The sequence below is a fragment of the Ursus maritimus genome, unplaced genomic scaffold (assembly GCF_017311325.1).
Source record: "Ursus maritimus isolate PB19 unplaced genomic scaffold, ASM1731132v1 scaffold_8, whole genome shotgun sequence".
Classification (NCBI taxonomy): domain Eukaryota; kingdom Metazoa; phylum Chordata; class Mammalia; order Carnivora; family Ursidae; genus Ursus; species Ursus maritimus.
The window spans coordinates 43625744-43644327 of NW_024426996.1; the positions used below are offsets into that span (position 1 = coordinate 43625744).

The 18584-nt window shown below is 39.6% G+C and overlaps 1 protein-coding gene and 1 pseudogene across 3 annotated transcripts in view; both read left to right on the plus strand.

The window, feature by feature from the left end:
- TEC (tec protein tyrosine kinase) overlaps window positions 1–18584 on the plus strand; it is a 131789-nt gene that overhangs the window by 66029 nt on the left and 47176 nt on the right. The window lies entirely within an intron of this gene.
- Window positions 360–1798, plus strand: LOC103672714 (annotated as a pseudogene).

The following is an 18584-nucleotide window of genomic DNA, read 5'->3' on the forward strand; positions in this document are numbered from 1 at the left end:
AAGATATATGTATTCTGAATCAAACTCCTCGTTCATATATGCTTTGCAAATATTTGTTTGCACTTTGTGTCTTATCTTTTAATTCTCCTAATGCTATTTTTTTTTTGCTTATTGTGGTAATATGCAGATAAAATTATAAGATTTTAACCATTTTTAAACTGTACAGTTCAGTGGCAGTAAGTGCATTCATCATGTTGTGCTATAATCACCACTCTCTAGTTCCAAACTTTTCTTTTTTTTTTTTTTAAGGTTTTATTTATTTATTTAACAGAGACAGCCAGCAAGAGAGGGAACACAAGCAGGGGGAGTGGGAGAGGAAGAAGCAGGCTCCCAGCGGAGGAGCCTGATGTGGGGCTCGATCCCAGAACACTGGGATCATGCCCTGAGCCGAAGGCAGACGCTTAACGACTGCGCTACCCAGATGCCCCCTAGTTCCAAACTTTTCACCATCCCAAACAGAAACCTTGAGAAAGTTCTGTGTACACATTGAGAAGAATATGTATTCTGGTGCTTTTGGTTGGAATGCTCTGTAAATATCTGTTAAGTCTGGGTCGCCTGGGTGGCTCAGTCAGTTAAGTGTCTGCCTTTGGGTCAGGTCATGATCCCAGGGCCCTGGGATCAAGTCCTGCATCAGGCTGTGCTTCTCCCTCTGCCTGCCTGCCACTCCCCCTGCTTGTGTTCTCGCTCTCTCTGACAAATTTAAAAAAATACATATTTGTTAAGTCCATCTGGTCTAACATGTCATCTAAGGCTGATATTTGCTTATTGATTTTCTGTCTAGTTGCTCTATCCATTGATGCAAGTGGGAGTATTAAAGACCCCTGCTATTACTGTATTTCTGTATATTTCTACCTTTACGTCTGTTAATATTTGCTTTATATATTTAGGTGCTCCTATATTAGGTGCATGCATATTTACAAATGTTATATCCTCTTGTTGGAATGACCCTTTTATCATTATGTAATACCCTTCTTTGATTCTTATTACAGTTTTTGTTTTAAAGTCTATTTTTTCTGAAATTAGTGTAGCTACCCTAACATTCTTTTGGTTCCCATTTGCATGTAACATCTTTTTCCATCCCTTCGCTTTTGGTCTGTTTGTGTCTTTACATCTAAAATGAGTCTCTTGGCCCCAGTCACTGAACTACTTCTGAGGACTCAGTGGCCTCCCCCTTGAACCCCCTTGCTTCCTGATGCTCCTTCCCCTGTGCCTGCCTTCTCCCATCACTGCCTTCCACAGGCCATTTGAACAGAGGAAAAGGAATCATATCTTATGTCTGCTATCTGGACCCTCCACTCTTTCAACGTCTTTGCTGATTGCAAGTAAGGGTGATGATCTGCTTCCTGCTGGCACTGAGGATTATACCCATATAAGAATCAACAGAGAAAAAGCAGGAAGACCCTTAATACTATCCAAGGGATTGCTGATGATTATGATAGAAGAAACTATGAAAGTGTTCAAGAAGAACTTTGTTTATAATGGTACTGTAATTGAACATCCAGAATATGGAGAAGTAATTCAGCTACAGAGTGACCACTGCAAGAACATATGCCAATTCAGAGAGATTGGACTAGCGGCTGAGGACAACCAGCTGAAGGTTCAGGGTTTTAAGTGCTTTTGGCTCAGTGAAGTTTAAGTGAGGATTTCCTTGAAATGAGTAGAATTTCCCTTCTGTCTCTTGTCACAAGTTTAAAAACCTCACAGCTTGTATAACGTAACCATTTGGGATATGCTTTTAACTTGGACTAGTGTAACTCCGTCATGAAATAAACTGAAAAGAGCCAAAAAGAAAAAAAAATGTGAGTCTCTTATAGGCAGCATTATAGATAGGTCTTAGTTTTTTTTTTTTTTTTTTTTTATCCATATAGCCATTCAGTGTCTTTTGATTGGAGAATTTAGTCATTTACATTTAAAGTAATTATTGATAGGTATGTACTTACTGCCACTTTGTTAATTGTTTTCTGGCTTTTTTTATAGTTCCTTTTCTATTCCTTCTTTCTTCTCTTGCTCTCTATCATTTGATGCCTTTCTTTCATGGTATACTTATATTTCTTTGTCTTTATCTTTTATGTATTTACTGTAGGTTTTTGCGTTGTGATTATCCTGAGGCTTACATATAACAACTTATATGTTTTAAGTTGATAACAACTTAAGTTTGATCATATTCTAAAACTCTACATTTTTACTCTCCCCCCTTGCTTTGTGTTTTTGATGTCACATTTTACACTTTTAATCTTATGTATCCCTTACTAATAATTGTAATCATAGTTATTTTTACTATTCTTATCTTTTAATCTTCAGACTGCATTTTAAGTGATTAACCCACTACCTTTACTATATATTTACCTTCCCAGTGAGATTTATTCTTTCATGTTTTCTTGTTCCTAATAGTACCCTTTACTTTCAGCTCAAAGATGAATTCTTTTAACATTTCTTGTAAGGCCATGGGGCACCTGGGTGGCTTAGTCGGTTAAGCAGCCAACTCTTGATTTCAGCTCAGGTCATGATTTCAGGGTCCTGGGGTCAAGCCCCACACTGGACTGTGCACTCAGTGGGGAGTCTGCTTAGGATTTTCTCTCTCCCTCTTCCTCTGCCCCTCCCCCTGTGCTGTCTCTCTCTCTGAAATAAATAATTAAATCTTAAAAAAAAAAAACCAAACCACATTTCTTGTCAGTCCAGTTTAGTGGTGATGAACTTGTTTGGCTTTTGCTTTTATGAAAAACTCTATTTCTCCTTTAATTCTGAATAACTTTGTTGGGTAGAATATTCTTTGTTGGAAGTTTTTTCTTTCAGCTCTCCGATTTTATTGTGTCACTCTATTAAGGACTGTAGAGTTTCTCCTGAAATATCTGATAGTCTCATTGGATTTCCCTTGTATGTAACAAAATTTTTTTCTTGCTGCTTTTAGGTTCTTTCCTTGTCTTTAACTTCTGAGATTTTAATTATAATGTATCTTGGTTTCGGTCTCTTTGGGTTCATCTTATTGAATTCTGATCTTCCTGGCTCTGGATGCATGTTTCACTTCCCATATTAGGAAAGTTTTCAGCCATTATTTCTTTAAATAAGATTCTGCCCCTTTATCTCTCTCTTCTCCTTCTGGGATCCCTATAATGTGAATGTTAGTCTGTTTGATATTTTTCCATAAGTCCCTTGAGCTGTCTTCACTTTTTTAAATTCTTTTTTCTTTTGGCTGCTCTGATAGGGTGACTTCTACTGCCTTGTCTTTGAGTTCACTGATGTTTTCTTCTGCTTCATCTAGTCTGCTGTTGAACCCCTCTAGTGTATTTCTCAGTTCAGTTATTGTATTATCCAGCTCTGTGACTTCCACTTGATATTTTTGTATATTTCCTATCTCTTTGATGAAGTTCTCACTGGGTTCATCCATTCTTCTCCCAGTTTAATGAGCATCTTTATAACCATTACTTTGAACTCTTTATTGGGTAAATTACTTACTTCTATTTTATTAAGGCTTTTTTCTTAGGTTTTATCTTGTTCTTTAATTGGGAACATATTCCTCTCTTTCTTCATTTTTCTTGACTCTCTCTTTTGGTTTCTATGCAGTAGGTGAAACACCTACTTTTCCCAGGTCTAAAGGAGTGGTTCCATGTAAGACATGAACTTTGTCATTCAGCCTTGCTCTAGATCTTGTTTGTGCTTGCCCAAGCAGCCTGTTATAATTTTAATATCTCCTAGTAGTTGAGGATGTGCCAAGACCTGTCAGTATCTCAAAGGGGAAGAGGATCTCAGCATCTAGATTTAGGCTGATTGGGAGCCAGACCCATAGACAACAGCTTTTAAAAGTATGCAAATATACAAAATCCTACTGGACCACAAGCATAAGCCCCACTGGCCACCAGAGCCAAGCTAGCTGGAGGTGTCCTTTGGGCAGCAGTTGCAAAAATTGGGGCTCCAGATGAGTATATAAGCTATTTTCTTGGAGAAGTTTTTTTTCTGGGATAGATCTTGTAGTAGAAACAAGTCTAAATAAATTTAAGAGAATTAAAATCATATCAAGCATCTCTTCTGATCACAGTGGTATGAAAGTGGTAATCAGTTATGTGAAGAAAACTGGAAAATTCACAAATATAAGGAGATTAAACATCATGCTGCTGAACTACCAGTGGGTCAAAGAAGAAATCAAAAGAGAAATAAAAAAAACATGTTGAGGCAAATGAAAATAAAAATATGACATACCAAAATTTATGGAATACAACAAAAAGTTTCTAAGAGGGAATACATAGTGATAAATGCATACCTCAAGAAACCAGAAAAGTCTAAGATAAATATCCTAACTTTATACCCCAAAGAACTAAAAAAAGAAGAACAAATGAAGCTCAAAGTTAGAAGAAGGAAGGAAATAACAAAGATTATAGCAGAAATAAAAGAAATAGGGACTAAAAAAGCAGTAGAAAAGATCAGTGAAGTTAAGAGCTGGTTCTTTGAAAACATAAAATCAACAAAGCTTTAGCTGAACTCATCAAGAAAAAAGAAGGCTCAAAGAAATAAAATGAGAAACAAAAGGGCCGTTAATAACTGACCACAGAAATGCAGAAGATCATAAGAAACTAGTATGAACAATTTTATACCATCAAATTGAACAACTTAGAAGAAATTAATAAAGTCCTAGAAACACACCCCCTACGAAGACTGAATCATGAAGAAATAGAATATCTGAACAGACCAATTACTTGCAAGGAAATCAAATCAGTAATCAAAAACTTGTTGACAAACAAAAGCCCAGGACCCGTTGGCTTTACTGATGAATTCTACCAAATAGTCAAAGAAGAATTAATACCAATCCTTCTCAAACTCTTCCAACAAAGGAAGGAACTCTTCCAAACTCATTATATAAGGCCTGCATTACCCTGATACTAAAACCAGACAAGAATGTCACAAGAAAAGAAAATTATAGAGCAATATCCCTTATGAACATAAATGTAAAAATCCTCAACAAAATATCAGTACACTGAATTTAACAATACGTTAAAAGTATTAATATGCCATGATCAAGTGGAACGTATTCCAGGGATTCAAAGCTAGTTCAACATCAGCAGATCAGTCAGTGTAACTTGCCACATTAACAAAACGATGGATAAAAGTCATATGATCATCTCAATAGATGCAGAAAAAGCATTTGACAAAATTCAAATTCCATTTATGACAAAAACTCTCAACAGGGGTGCCTAGGTGGCTCAGTTGGTTAAGTGCCTGCCTTCGACTCAGGTCATGATCTCAGGGTCCTCAGATTGAGCCCTGTGTTGGGCTGTCTGCTCAGTGGGAATTCTGCTTCTCCCTCTCCTTCTGCCCCTCCTCACACTCAAGCTCTCTCTCTCTCGCAAATAAATAAAATCTAAAAAAACAAAAACAAAAACAAAAAAACCCATCCCTCAGCAAAGCAGATATAGAGGGAACATATCTCAACATAATAAAGGCCATATACGACAAGCCCACAGCTAACATCATACTCAGTAGTTAAAAGCTTTAAAGCTTTTTGGTCTAAGATCAGGAACAAGGCAAGGATGTCCACTCTCACCAGTATTACTCAACATAGTAGTGGAAGTCCTAGTCAGAACAATTAGGCAAGAAAAAGAAATAAAAGATATGCAAATCGGAAAGGAAGAAGTAAAACTATCACTATTTGCAGATGACATGACATTATATAAAAAAAAAACTCTTTAGAATCCATAAAAAACTGTTAAAACTAATAAATGAATTCAGTAAAGTTGTAAGACACAAAAGCAATACAAAAAAAATCTGTTGCATTTCTACACACCAATAAAAAACTATCAGAGACATTAAGAAAACAAACACATTTAAATTCCATCAGAAAGAGGGTTCCTGGTTAGCTCAGTCAGTTAAGTGGCGGCCTTTGGCTCAGGTCATGATCCCAGGGTCCTGGGATCGCATTCCATGTCAGGCTCTCTGCTCGTCAAGGGAGCCTGCTTCTCCTTCTGCCTGCTGCTCCCCCTGCTTGTGCAAGCTCTCTTTCTCTATCAAATAGATAAATAAAATCTTTAAAAAAAATAACATCAAAAAGAATAAAATTCCTAGGAATCAATTTCACCAAGGAGGTAAAAAACCTGTTTGCTGAAAACTACAAGATATTAATGAAAGAAATTGAAGATACAAATAAATGGAAAGATATTCCATGCTCATGAATTGGAGGAATTAATATTGTTAAAATGTCTATACTAACCCAAAGTGATTTATATATTCAATGCAATTCCAATGAAAATTCCAATGGCATTCTTCATAGAAATGGTACAATCCTAAAATTTTTGTGGAAACACAAAAGACTCCAAATAGCCAAAGCAATTTTGAGAAAGAAGAACAAACCTGGAGGTATCACACTCCCTGATTCCAAACTGTATTACAAAGATTTGGTAATCAAAACAGTATGTGGTACAGGCATAAAAACAGACATATAGATTTATAGATTAATAGAACAGAATAGGAGCTCCCAAATAAACCTACGCATATATGGTCAATTCATTTATGAGAAGGAGCCAAGAATACACACTGAGGAAAGGACCATCTCTTTAATAAGTGGTGTTTGGAAAACTGGACAGCCACATGCAATAGAATGAAATTGGACCACTTTCTTATACCATATACAGAAATTAACTCAAAGTGGGTGAAAGACTTGAACCTAAAACCTGAAACCATAAAAATCCTAGGTGGTAATCTTTGATATAGTCTTGGTGATGATTTTTTGGATATGACACCACAGGTAAAGGCAACAAAACCAAAAATAAACAAAGGAGACTACATCAAACTAAAAAACTTCTGCACATCGAAGGAAACCATCAACAAAATGAAAAAGCAACCTACTGAATGGGAGATAATATTTGCAAATCATATATATATGATAAGGGGTTAATATCCAAAATATATAAAGAATTCATACAAGTCAATAGCAAAAAAACAAAAAACAAACAAAAAAAAAAAACCAACCCCCCCAAAACCAATCTGATTTAAAAATGGGCAGATCTGAATACATATTTTTCCAAAGTAGATATACAGATGGCCAACAGGTACATGAAAAGATGCTCAGCATCGCTAACAATCAGGGAAATGCAAACCAAAATCACAATGAGAAATCACTTCACACCTGTTAGAATGGCTATAATCAAAGACACAAGAAATAACAGATATTGGTGAGGATGTGGAGAAATGGGATCTCTTGTGCTTTTTGGTGGGAACGTGAATTGGTGCAGACACTATGGAAAACAATATGGAAGTTCCTTAAAAAATTAAAAATAGAACTACCATATGATCCAGCAATTCCAGGGTATTTATCTGAAGAAAAAAAACCACTAACTCAAAAAGATATATGCACCCCCCCATGTTAATTGCAGCATTATTTACAGTAGCCAAGATAAGGAAACAACCTGAGTATTCACCAATGGATGAATGGATAAAGAGGATGTGGTATGCATATATAATGGAGTATTATTCAGCCATAAAAAAGAATGAAATCTTGCCATTTGCAACAACATGGATGGACCTCAAGGGCATTATGCTAAGTGAAATACATCAGTCAGAACAAGACAAATACTGTATGATTTCTCTTATAGGTGGAATCTAAAAAATATAACCAAAAACCCAACAGTGACAAGAAAACCAAACTTATGGATATAGAGAACTGATTGGTGGTTGCCCAAGGTGGGGTTTGGGGGTGGGAGAAATGGGGGCAGGGAATGAAATATTTAAAATAATTTAAAAATAACGTGATCAGGAGCAAAAAAAATCACAACAAAACTTAGAATTCATGGTTTCTCTTATTTTACATAAAAATTCATTAAAGTATCTTTTGAAAGTAAAAATGAGCTGCTTTCCCATACATTCCGAGAGATAATCCATTGATTCCTAAATTGCAATAAAAATTGCATCTCCTTTATAGGGACACCTGCACATCACTAGAAATATTTTTTCTGTGTGTTTTTATTGAGAAAGAAGTTTAGATTCTTTGCTAATTGTTTTTAGTCCCTAAATTTAAATTACTAAGCTCTACACATAACATTCTGCACTTTTACCGCTAGCATTTAAGAGTCTCTATGACTATCAAATGTAAGAATCAGGAATCAGCAAACTTGGGGTCCAGTGCTGGTTTGGTCTTTGGGGGCCAGGGAGTCACATAATTACTTGAAGCTCAATAATCTTGTGCCTGCAGGACAGAGGCAGAAGGAGTAGCATCTGCCTTACCTATTTCACACAGTTGTGAAAATCTTATTAGAAAATGGTAGTGAAAACATTTTACATCTTTAAAAAAATAGTTATCATTATTAATGCTCATTTGATTGTCATTATCAATCATCTGAAGTCAGAAAATATTAGATCATATAAATCCAGATGGCACAAAATTATGTAATTAACACTTGAAAAACTGTATGTAGCTTTGGTCATACCTCAAAACAGAGGAGAGAAGAAAAAAAAAAACAGCTGGAAGCTATCAAGAAGTTCACTAAAATATTCAAAGGGAAGGGCTGCCAGTGTAAACAAATAGAGTAAACATGGTAGAATCCTAAAGACTGATGATACAAGGAAGGCCACAAGAGGAAAGCAATGGATTTAAAAAAAAAAAGAAAAAGAAAAAGAAAGAAAGAAAAAGAAAGAAAGAAAGAAAGAAAGAAAGAAAGAAAGAAAGAAAGAAAGAAAGATTATACACATTAAGCAGTCAATCCCTATTCCCCCCTCTTCCCTGCCTTTGGCAACCATTAATCTGCCTCCTGTCCTTATAGATTTGCCTATTCTGGATGTTTCCTATAAATAGAATCATATAATATGCTACTTTTTGTGTGTCTGGCTTCTTTTACTTGGCAAAATGTTTCCAAGATTCATTCATATTGTAGCATGTATCAATACCTCCTTTCTTTTTATAACTAAATACTATTCTATTATATGGATATATCACATTTTGTCTATTCATTCATCCGTTGATGGATATTTGAGGTTGGTTTTACTCTTTGGCTATTGTGAATAGAGCTGCTCTGAATATTCATGTACACATTTTTGTGTGGACCTATGTTTTCATTTCTCTTGCTATGTCATTGGGTAACTATGTTTAACATTTTGAGGAATTGCTAGACTGTTTTCCAAGGGGGCTGCAATATTTTATATTACCCCCAGACATGTATGAGGGTTTCAGTTTCTCCACATCCTCAGTAAGATACTTGTTATTATGTGTCTTGTTGATTCTAGCCATCCTACTTAGTGTGAAGTGGTGGCTCCTTGCGGTTTTGATTTGCATTTCCTTTATGGCTAATAGTGTCGAACACCTTTTCATGCAGCCTTTTCTTTTTAAAATGCATATATGCTTGCTGTCTTTGGTTAGGCAAAAACAAAACAAAACAAAAAAACAAAACCAAACAAACCTGTCTGGCAGGAATTCCATCTTTGATTTTTTTATGAAGGGTTCAGTGGTGTAGTAAATGTTTAGCAATTGGTAGTTGAAGGAGAAGCCCTAATTGTTAGGGTTTGCAGTTTCTGGGGTGTAAATACTCCCACCGTGGTAGATTTCCAGCCACCAACATGACATTGAAAGTGGAGCAGGGAATTGGTATGCTCGGTAGGCTCTCATGAACTGGCGTGAGCTGACTCTATTGCATCAGCGGAGTGAAGTGAGCCTCATTAGGGCTCCCTGGTATTGTGCAGGGTGGGCACTGCACAACTGTAGCGCTGCCATTCACATATTAGTCTAACGAGGAAAGGATATAGTGTCATTGAGTGTCTACTACATATTTAATCTTCACCACAGTCTTTTGAGGCAGGCTTTACTGTCTTATTTTCAGAGAAATCCATGGTTTAGAGAACATGTTAACTAACTCAATGATTCACAGCTAATAAGCATCAAAGTTGGGATTTAAATCAGGTCTTTCTTACTCTAAAACTTATACCAGTTCATCAGCTATTTTGGAGGGATGCAGGGGGTGTCTCCAAGACCACTCCCAGGTTCCATTAATTGCTGGGGGTCTCATAGGACTCACCATATTGTTTTACTCATTACTACCATTTGTACCAGCAAAAGGATACGCTGTAAAATCAACAAAGGGTAAAGGCACATGGGGTAAAGTGCAGAGGAGACCAGGCGCAAGCTTGGAAGAGCCCTTTCCCAGTGGAGTCACATAGGTCATTCTTAAAACCTCCAGCAGTGAGTTGTGACAATACATGAAATATCCGGAAGCTTATTGGAGATTCACTCTGTGCTCAAGGTTTTGTTTTTTTTTTTTGTTTTTTTTTTTTTTTTGTTACTGGGGACGGGCTAGTAATACAGGCACCCTCTGTCTAGCATGTACCAAAAAGCAGGTGTTCAGCATAAGCCATATTGTTTGTACCAACAGTTTAGGCACAATGAGCTATTCTTACCAGTGCTGAGAATGGTGGGACCTTCCCAAGGTCCAAGTTCCCAGATGTCAGCCAAGGGCCAACTGTAGAAATACAAGGAGGCCTTTCTAAGAATAGCAGTCTTGAGCCTGCTCTGTTAACTCTTTTCAGCACACTAACTAAATGCAAAAATAGGAAAGAAAATTGAGAAAGTCCAAAGAATATGCTTGCTTATATCTTACAATGTCTGCCTTCCCCTCCCAGTGCCTGCATACAACTTGATATATGGTGGGTTGCTAATTATGGCTTCCTGAGTTGTGCACATCCTCATTTTGATACTCAGCTTCTGTGTGTGTGTGTGTGTGCGCACGTGCGTGTGTGCGCATGCCTGCTCTGTCTGGAAAACCTCTGTGCTTGAAAGGTTCTCTATGTTGACCCAAATCATGCTTAATTGTGACTGCTTAGCCCCAGACATTTCACTGTAGCTTCATAACCAGACTCTGAATTCTCAGTGACACTTCTCTCCTGAAAGGCCTTCATTTGAAACACTGAGGTTTGCAATTTGTGTCTCCAGTGGAAATATTGTTTCTTTTGTTCCAGTGCCCCAGACACACTGCTTCAGACTCACTTTTACATCAGTGAACTTTGACTAAAAGTGGAACAGTTTCCTACACCTGACCTCCTCCGTGTCTGGGTCCCGTGTTGGGGCCACACCTTGCTCTGTTCTCACGGGTGGGGGGCTGACTGAATTGTCTGCACAGTATCAAGGGGGACTTGCCATAGAGGAACAGGTCTGGGGAGGAACAGACCAGGATACCATGAGCTGATTAAAACCTGGGTTCCTTTTTCTCTGGGTTGCCAAACAGACCAGTTAAAGAAAAGAAAAACAACTTACCTTCTCTTTAGCTAGTTCCCTCAGTTTTCAAGTGAAGTAGAAATTATTTTCCTGCCTATGGTTTTTGCATAATTATCTTTCCACTAACTACTCTAATATAATGGCTGGAAATGTTCTTTTTTAGAGTTAAGAAAAGCAAATTATCTGAATAAAACAAGAAGCATTGGTTCTGATGTTAGACGGCCAGCATCTGAATCCCAGGGTTTGTCATTCACTAGTTTATATGATGCAAGTCTAACAGGAACCTTAAGTACTTTGCACCTCAGTTTTCTCATCTGTGAAATGGGGACAATCTGTGAAATGGGGACAACCCTCATAGGATTGTTAGGAGATTCACTTGAGACATGCATCTAAAACATGCACTAAAGGAATTTAAAGCAAAATCTGCCATAGAGCGAGTGAGCCTTGAAGAAAACTTAGTAATGTTGCTGTTACTGTTAAACCCTTGGTGTCTGTAAAAATCTGTTCTCTCTTTTTGACTGCTTATGCTGATTTGAGTAAATTAAATTCCTTACCCTCTACTCCACACTCCTTTAAAACTTTATTTAATTAACAATGGAAAATTTAAGATAATTGTTTGAAAGAAGTTCCAGCACGGAGGATGAAAGTCTGTTCACCTAAAAACCAGCCACCATGTGCTGGAGTTGGGCAGCCTAGTATTGCACCTGTGACTCTGACTTTGTGAGCTGACCAACCACAGACTGGCTCTTGGTTTTCTGGGGTGGGTAGGGGTGGGGGGAGGGAGGGAGGAGACTACTTTCCCCTCCTTCCCCTGGAATATAGCCCCCTCCACGTCTTGAGTCTTAGAGCCCCCTCTTGCCAGGCCAGACTGTAACGTTCTTCTTTCCCTGTTCCTCTCTCCTCTTGCCTTTTCCTTCTTCCAGCCTGCCTGTGTCTCTTAGATCCTGCTGACTTGTTCTTACATCACCTTTTGGAAGTTATCCCCCTGCCCCTGTGAAAGCCCCGAGCCCTTCTTATTCCTGCAGTGAAGAATTGGCATTTATTTCCTAATGTGAACTTCCTTTCTGGCTGCTCATTCTTGTCTCTTTCAGAAGTTCGTTGGTGTTTCTCGAGGCTCTAGTCCATGGACTTTTCTCTCCTTCTGCATTTGCTTTTAGAGGTGTCATCCATCCAGTGGCTTTGGTTAGCGCCTGGGTGCTGCCAACGACTCCAGTCTGTACTTCCCAGCCTGATATCTCTTCTGTGGTCTAAGCGTTTTCTCAGGCATCTCATATTCAACATGTCTGCAAAGAAATTCAAGGTGTCCCTGCCATCTCTGGCTCAGTGATTGTGCCATTGTCTACCCAGGTGCTTGTGCCAGAAACCTGGGAATTGGTCTAAACTTTCCCTTCTCCCGCACCCTCTCTCATGTCTGGAGTCATGACAGGTTTTGCCGATTCTGCCTTCTCAATATATCTATTCTGCCCTTCTTCGCATCTCTTTACCGCCATGATCCAAGCTGCCACTGCCTCTTCTTGGGTGAATACAGTAGCCTCTGTATCAGTTAGGTTTGAGTTAGGCTATAGACCACATAGGACCCTCAATAATAGTAGCTCCAACAAAATAGAATTTTTTTCTCTTTCAACGTTGGTGGGGGTGGGGTGGGTGGGTGAGAAGACTGGAAGCAGGCTATCCTGAATGGGGATGGTGGATCCAGCCCAGGGATCTTGGATCCTGTCTTTTCCTTCTATTGTCTTAGCTTATATATTTTATTTTGGCTCAAGATGACTGCTGGAATTCCAGCCATCTTGACTGCATTGCAGGCTGGAAGAGGGAAGAAAGACAGAAAAGCAAGAAAGGACTTCTCCCATCTGAGTTAAGTCCCTTTACCAGCTTTCCCCAGTGCCCCACACAGGACTTCTGCCTAGGTCCCATTGACTACAGTGTGGCTGCATGGCCGTTCCTGGCTGCAAAGGGAGTGGAGAAAGAGTCTTTCAGTCTCAGTATCACTGTATCCAACTAAAAGTCAGGGTTCCTTTACTGTTGAGAAGTGGATACCAGTGATAGACAATTGGGGATCTCTGCCACATCCTAATAGGCTCCTCTTTTCATGTGTGCCCTCTCCAGTCTGTTGTACACAAAGGCCATAGTGATCTTTAAAAACACAAATATAGTCATGTGCCTCCCCTGCTTAAAGCCCTTCAGGAGCTTCTCATGTCCCCAATTCAAATCTTAAAAGTCGTCAGTATGGCCTCTGGTCCAGCAGCCTGCCGCCTGTCTCCGTGAATCTGCAATTCCTTCCATTCCTCAGTCCAAACTTCCAGCTCTGCTGTCTCTCTGTTCCTTGAAAGCATCCCACTCCTTTCCATCTTTACAGCATGTACTTTTGCTATGTCCTCTGTCTAGAATCTGTGCTCCCCTCCCTCCACTGTCTGGACATCTTCTTCAAAGAGGTTTCAGCTTAAATGTCACTTCCTCAGTACAGTCTCTCTGATCTCCCAGTTTAGATTCGCTTTCCCTGTATAATATCATCTTTCACTTTTACTTTGTACCACCTAACTCGAATAGGTTATTGGTGCAATGATTTTTTTCAGTCTTTCTCTCTCTAATCTGTAAACTTCACAGGGTAGGTGAAGGCATGGCTTGGCAACCTGTGGCAAATAATAAATGGTTGTTGAATGACTGAATAGGATTCAGGTTTAAGGATGTATATGATGGATTTATTTTGAATCATGCTAAAGAAAGACATAAGGAGAGGTATCTGCTAGGCAGTCAGATACTCAGAATCAGGTGCAAGTAAGACGTAGGGGTTAGAGAAGTAAATCTGAAATCATCAGCTCTAGTCCATTTATCCTACAAGGAGGCAGCTTCCTAAGGGGATGTGCAGTGGGCTTTGAAGCCAGACAGATCTGCTCCGAATCCCGATCTGTCATTTACCAGTTGTGACATCAGGCAGTTGATAAAACTCTCTGAGTCTCATTTTCTTTCTCTGGAAATGGAGAAAATACCTACCCTGCAAGGCCATTTGTATGTGAGTATCTGGCAGATGGGAATATTACACATTTTTCTGTCTGATTGGTTAAAAAAAATCTTAAGAAGGGAAATATTTCTACTTGAAAAGCAGACAATGGAGAACGTTTTGTCACTTCCTGGTCATCCTGAGTGCTGTACAACCCTTAGCATAGTGAAAATAAAGACTGCTTTTTGGTCTTAGGAGGAGAAGGGCTTTGGAGCCTTTTGTAAGCCCTTTTTCTTTTTTAATTTAAAAAATCTTCCATAGTGCTTACCATGTATCGTGTGCTTGATTACATACGATTATGTGCTTCATAATCATTAACTGCAATCCTCTTCACTTTGTAAGGAAGATACAGTTATCATGCCCATTTTATAGCTAAGGAAACCGAAGGGCTGAGAGGTTGAGCACCTCGCTCAAGGTTACAGAGCAGCCAGTACATGGCAGAGCCAGGAATCCAGCCCAGCTGTCTGATTCTTGAACTCTGAATGATTACACGGCACTGCTTCTGGGTAATTTCATGAGACTTTCTGGCAAGCTAAATGTGTATTTACATAAGGATCAGACCTTTATTAATCTTTATATTCACTAGACCACGAATTAGTCTTTAAGAAAGCCTAATAAACTGGTAAAAGTGTGTTTTTGTAATATTACTATTATGCTCTGCTCGGAAGAGAAACTTGGACCAAATCTTGACCAGATGTGCTCTCTGCTGTTGTGTGTTACGGCTGTGAGTTACCAGAGATTAACTGTTTCTAATGTAAAAAGGAAGTGTTAATATAGTCGCTTGCTGATTCAGTATTGGTTTCATACTGTAAGACAAAACTAAAATAACAGCTTCAAAGAGTATAAATAGTACAGTCACATGAAGCAGCAACCGTCCTTCTTAAAAATGAAATTGTAAAACCAATGAAGTAAAGGTTAATCTCTTTTTTCTGGTTGGAAAGACTAGATATTGATAGATGCTGGTCAGTTCTACTGTGTCCTGTAATTTTAGGGTGCTGATATTTGTCAAGGTCCAAGGAAGAATCTCATTCGTGCCATTTTATTTTATAAGTCAAATTTGACATCATTCTCGGGTCTTTCTTGGAGTCTAGAAGGGTAGGTATGAGGGACTTTCTTGAAACAGAACTCTAGTGGCTTTTGCTTTTATTTTCCCTAAGGGTTAATATGGTTTTGAAAAAAAAAATATTACTAGCTAAATTTATTAAGCACTTAAATTTGTCAGTTTTGTTCCAAGAGCTTAACATGATGTGACTTTTTATTTTTTTATTTATTTATTTATTTTTTAAAGATTTTATTTATTTATGTGACAGAGAGACAGCCAGCGAGAGAGGGAACACAGCAGGCGAGTGAGAGAGGAAGAAGCAGGCTCCCAGCAGAGGAGCCCGATGTGGGACTCGATCCCGGAACGCCGGGAACACGCCCTGAGCCGAAGGCAGACGCTTTAACGACTGCGCTACCCAGGCGCCCCTATGATGTGACTTTTTAAATTCTTACAACCAGCGTAGGAAGTTATTTGCTGTCATTCATTCCCATTCTATCGCTAAAGAAACGGAAGCACAAAGAAGTTAAGTAACTTGTTCAGGGAAACACAGCAAGTAAGCGGCTGAGCCAGACTCAGGCAGTCTGGCTGCAGAGCCTTTGCTCTTAAGTGGGAAGAGCTATGTGACAGAATCCTGCTGGCTCCTAGCCTAAGGAGACACAGGATATGTAAAACAAAGTAAAGTGGTTCATCCTTTTTTTTTTTTAAATTTGTCAAAAAGCTACCCAGTTTTTCTTCCTCTGAAGAATAGCAGCACGCCAAGTAACAGAGCCAGACTCAGCTTTCTGTCCGTGGCAGCAGGGACCCTTGCATGTTAAAATGTAACCTCTTGAGGCCACAGTTCCTCATTGCCTAGAAGATGAATTTTGCAACTCCTTAGCAGCACATGCAGGGCCATTCATAATATGATCCCGACTTGGCTTCTCCATTTCCTCTCCTGTCTCTTGCACCTGTGCCTGCGCGCATCAGAACGCACCACGCGCTGACGTGCTGGCAGTCCGCAGAGTTGCTCTTTTGCAACTACAGGCCTTTGCTTGGAAAATCTTCTCTCCTTTCTTTGCTAGGAAAACTCTTATTCACGATTCAAGGCTCTGTTCAAAGAGCCACCTCTTCGGTGCAACCTTCTCTCTTTTTCTGGAAGAATTAACCTCTTCTTTGTTTTAGTCCCACTGCATTTTGTTCAGTGAAGAGCTTCCCACATTGCCTTACGTGTCATCATTTCTTCCCAGTCGCTCGGAAATTCCTGAGCCGAGAGCAGATGCTGCGTAAATGTCGTCCAGAAGAGTGAAAGGGTGAGGTGGTGTAAGGGAGACAATAGAAGGCGTGAGGCTATTTCAGCCAGTTCCTGACTTTGTTTATTATCTTGTCCGTGGGCCATATAAGACTTTTTGATTTGGGGACATAAACTATTCGGTGTGACCTGCATCCTTTTGTAACCGGGAATAAAATGTTTGCAAGTTGCAAAGTGCACAGTCCTGATAGGTGTGAAAGATGCAACGGGAAAGAGCCATCGAGTTGGTGATCAAAATCGTGTATGATTTACAAGAGGTGTTATTATTCTAGATGAACTGTCTGATTTTTAAAATTTGGCTAACTTAAATCTAATTCCGACATTTTCCTGGGTCGTCAGTACTGATTATCGACTGGGTTCTGACCGTGCTGGGTGCTGGTGGGGATCACACCAGGTGGCCACCGCTCCCATTCTCACGTGTTGTTCCATCTGTTATGGGCTTCGGGTAACTACCAGGAGCCCCACAAATCATAACTGTGGCTATGATTAAGTAGAAGTTAGGAACAGTACAAACGGTTTGTATTTCAGAGTGTGAGGTGTGTGAGTAGGACCAAAACGTATTAAATATACAAAATGTATTAAGCTGAATGATCAGAAATTACCACTATTTGATCCTTTCGGACTTACAATTTCTTATGGTTTGTTATACTACCCTTGTGAGTTGATGAGAAAAGCACCTCTCTTTCTGAATCCACTTAAAAGCCTGTGCATGGTAATATAGAAGTTTCAGATGTACTCACTAGAGTTACTACAGTGACTCCTACGCGTTCCTCAAAAGCCTGCCAAGGCTGGTTGGTGTGATGTCCTTCTGTGCTTCTAGAAGGGAGGTGAGGGAACAAGGAAGGAAAAACCCGACCGATATTGTCACCATTGCAGGTGATGGTGGGCTCGCAGAGAGTGGACCGGCTATTAGGGCCATGGGAATCTTGTATATGGCATTAGGGGGCATCTCCTAGAATGTGTTTTGCAACATGGATTAACTTTTGCTAGAGTATCTGAGAATTAATTGCATTAGCGATAGCGAGCTAGGAGGGGACGAGTAGTTTAACGATGGCCCCCAGCAGTGAGAGCCAATGAAGAGCATGGCCGGGCAGCCTGGACTTGTGTATCTTCATTTGCCCTTGGTCAGTTGTTTGACTTCAGTGCCCCATTTACTCAGTTGTAAAATGCAGATGCGGCATAACTCATTACTCCAGCAGGGTCAGCAGTTCTGTAATTAATTGCCGAGCACTTTGAGATTGACGGATGCAAGAAGCTATGGAAGTGGGACCTCCAAGAGCAGTTGTGTGAACATCTGAGATTGTTTCACCTTCTGAACTAGGGCGTGCACTACCACAAGTGTAACCGAAGCTTTATTCGCTGCAGTTAAATAATGCGATCATCTCTACTTTTACCAGTTTATAATGGACACTTCTTACGTTCTCACAACACATTGTTTGTAACTAGATCCTACAACTTTGATCAGGATTTCTGAAAATGTAGGGGCGCCTGGGTGGCTTAGTCGGTTAAGCACCTGCTTCTTGATTTCATCTCAGGTTTTGATCTCAGGGTCGTGAGTTTAAGCCTTGCATGGAACCCACTCTAAAAAAAAGGCTTTTGGGACGCCTGGGTGGCTCAGTTGGTTAAGCGTCTGCCTTCAGCTCAGGTCATGATCCCAGGATCCTGGGATTGAGCCCCACATCCGGCTCCTTGCTCAGCAGGGAGTCTGCTTCTCCCTCTCACCCTCCCTCTGCTCATGCTCTCTCTCTCTCACTCTCTCTCTCAAATAAAAAAATAAAATCTTAAAAAAAAAAAGACTTTTAAAAAATGTGATGGAGTGAAGTATTTTTTTGCCTTTTATTACAGAAAGTTTCAAATATACTCCAGAGTAGATAGAGTAGCACAGTGACCCCCATGTGCCCCGCGCCCTGCCTCCATCATCGTGTTGCACACCCTGCCCACTCCCATTACCTCACAGAAGTCATGTCGTTTCATCTGCAGATGCTTCGGTACCCATCTCCAGAAGACAGGGAGTGGCTCTCTTACATAGAACCTTAATGTGCTCACCCCAGAACATATCAACAGACCTTCCTCGATG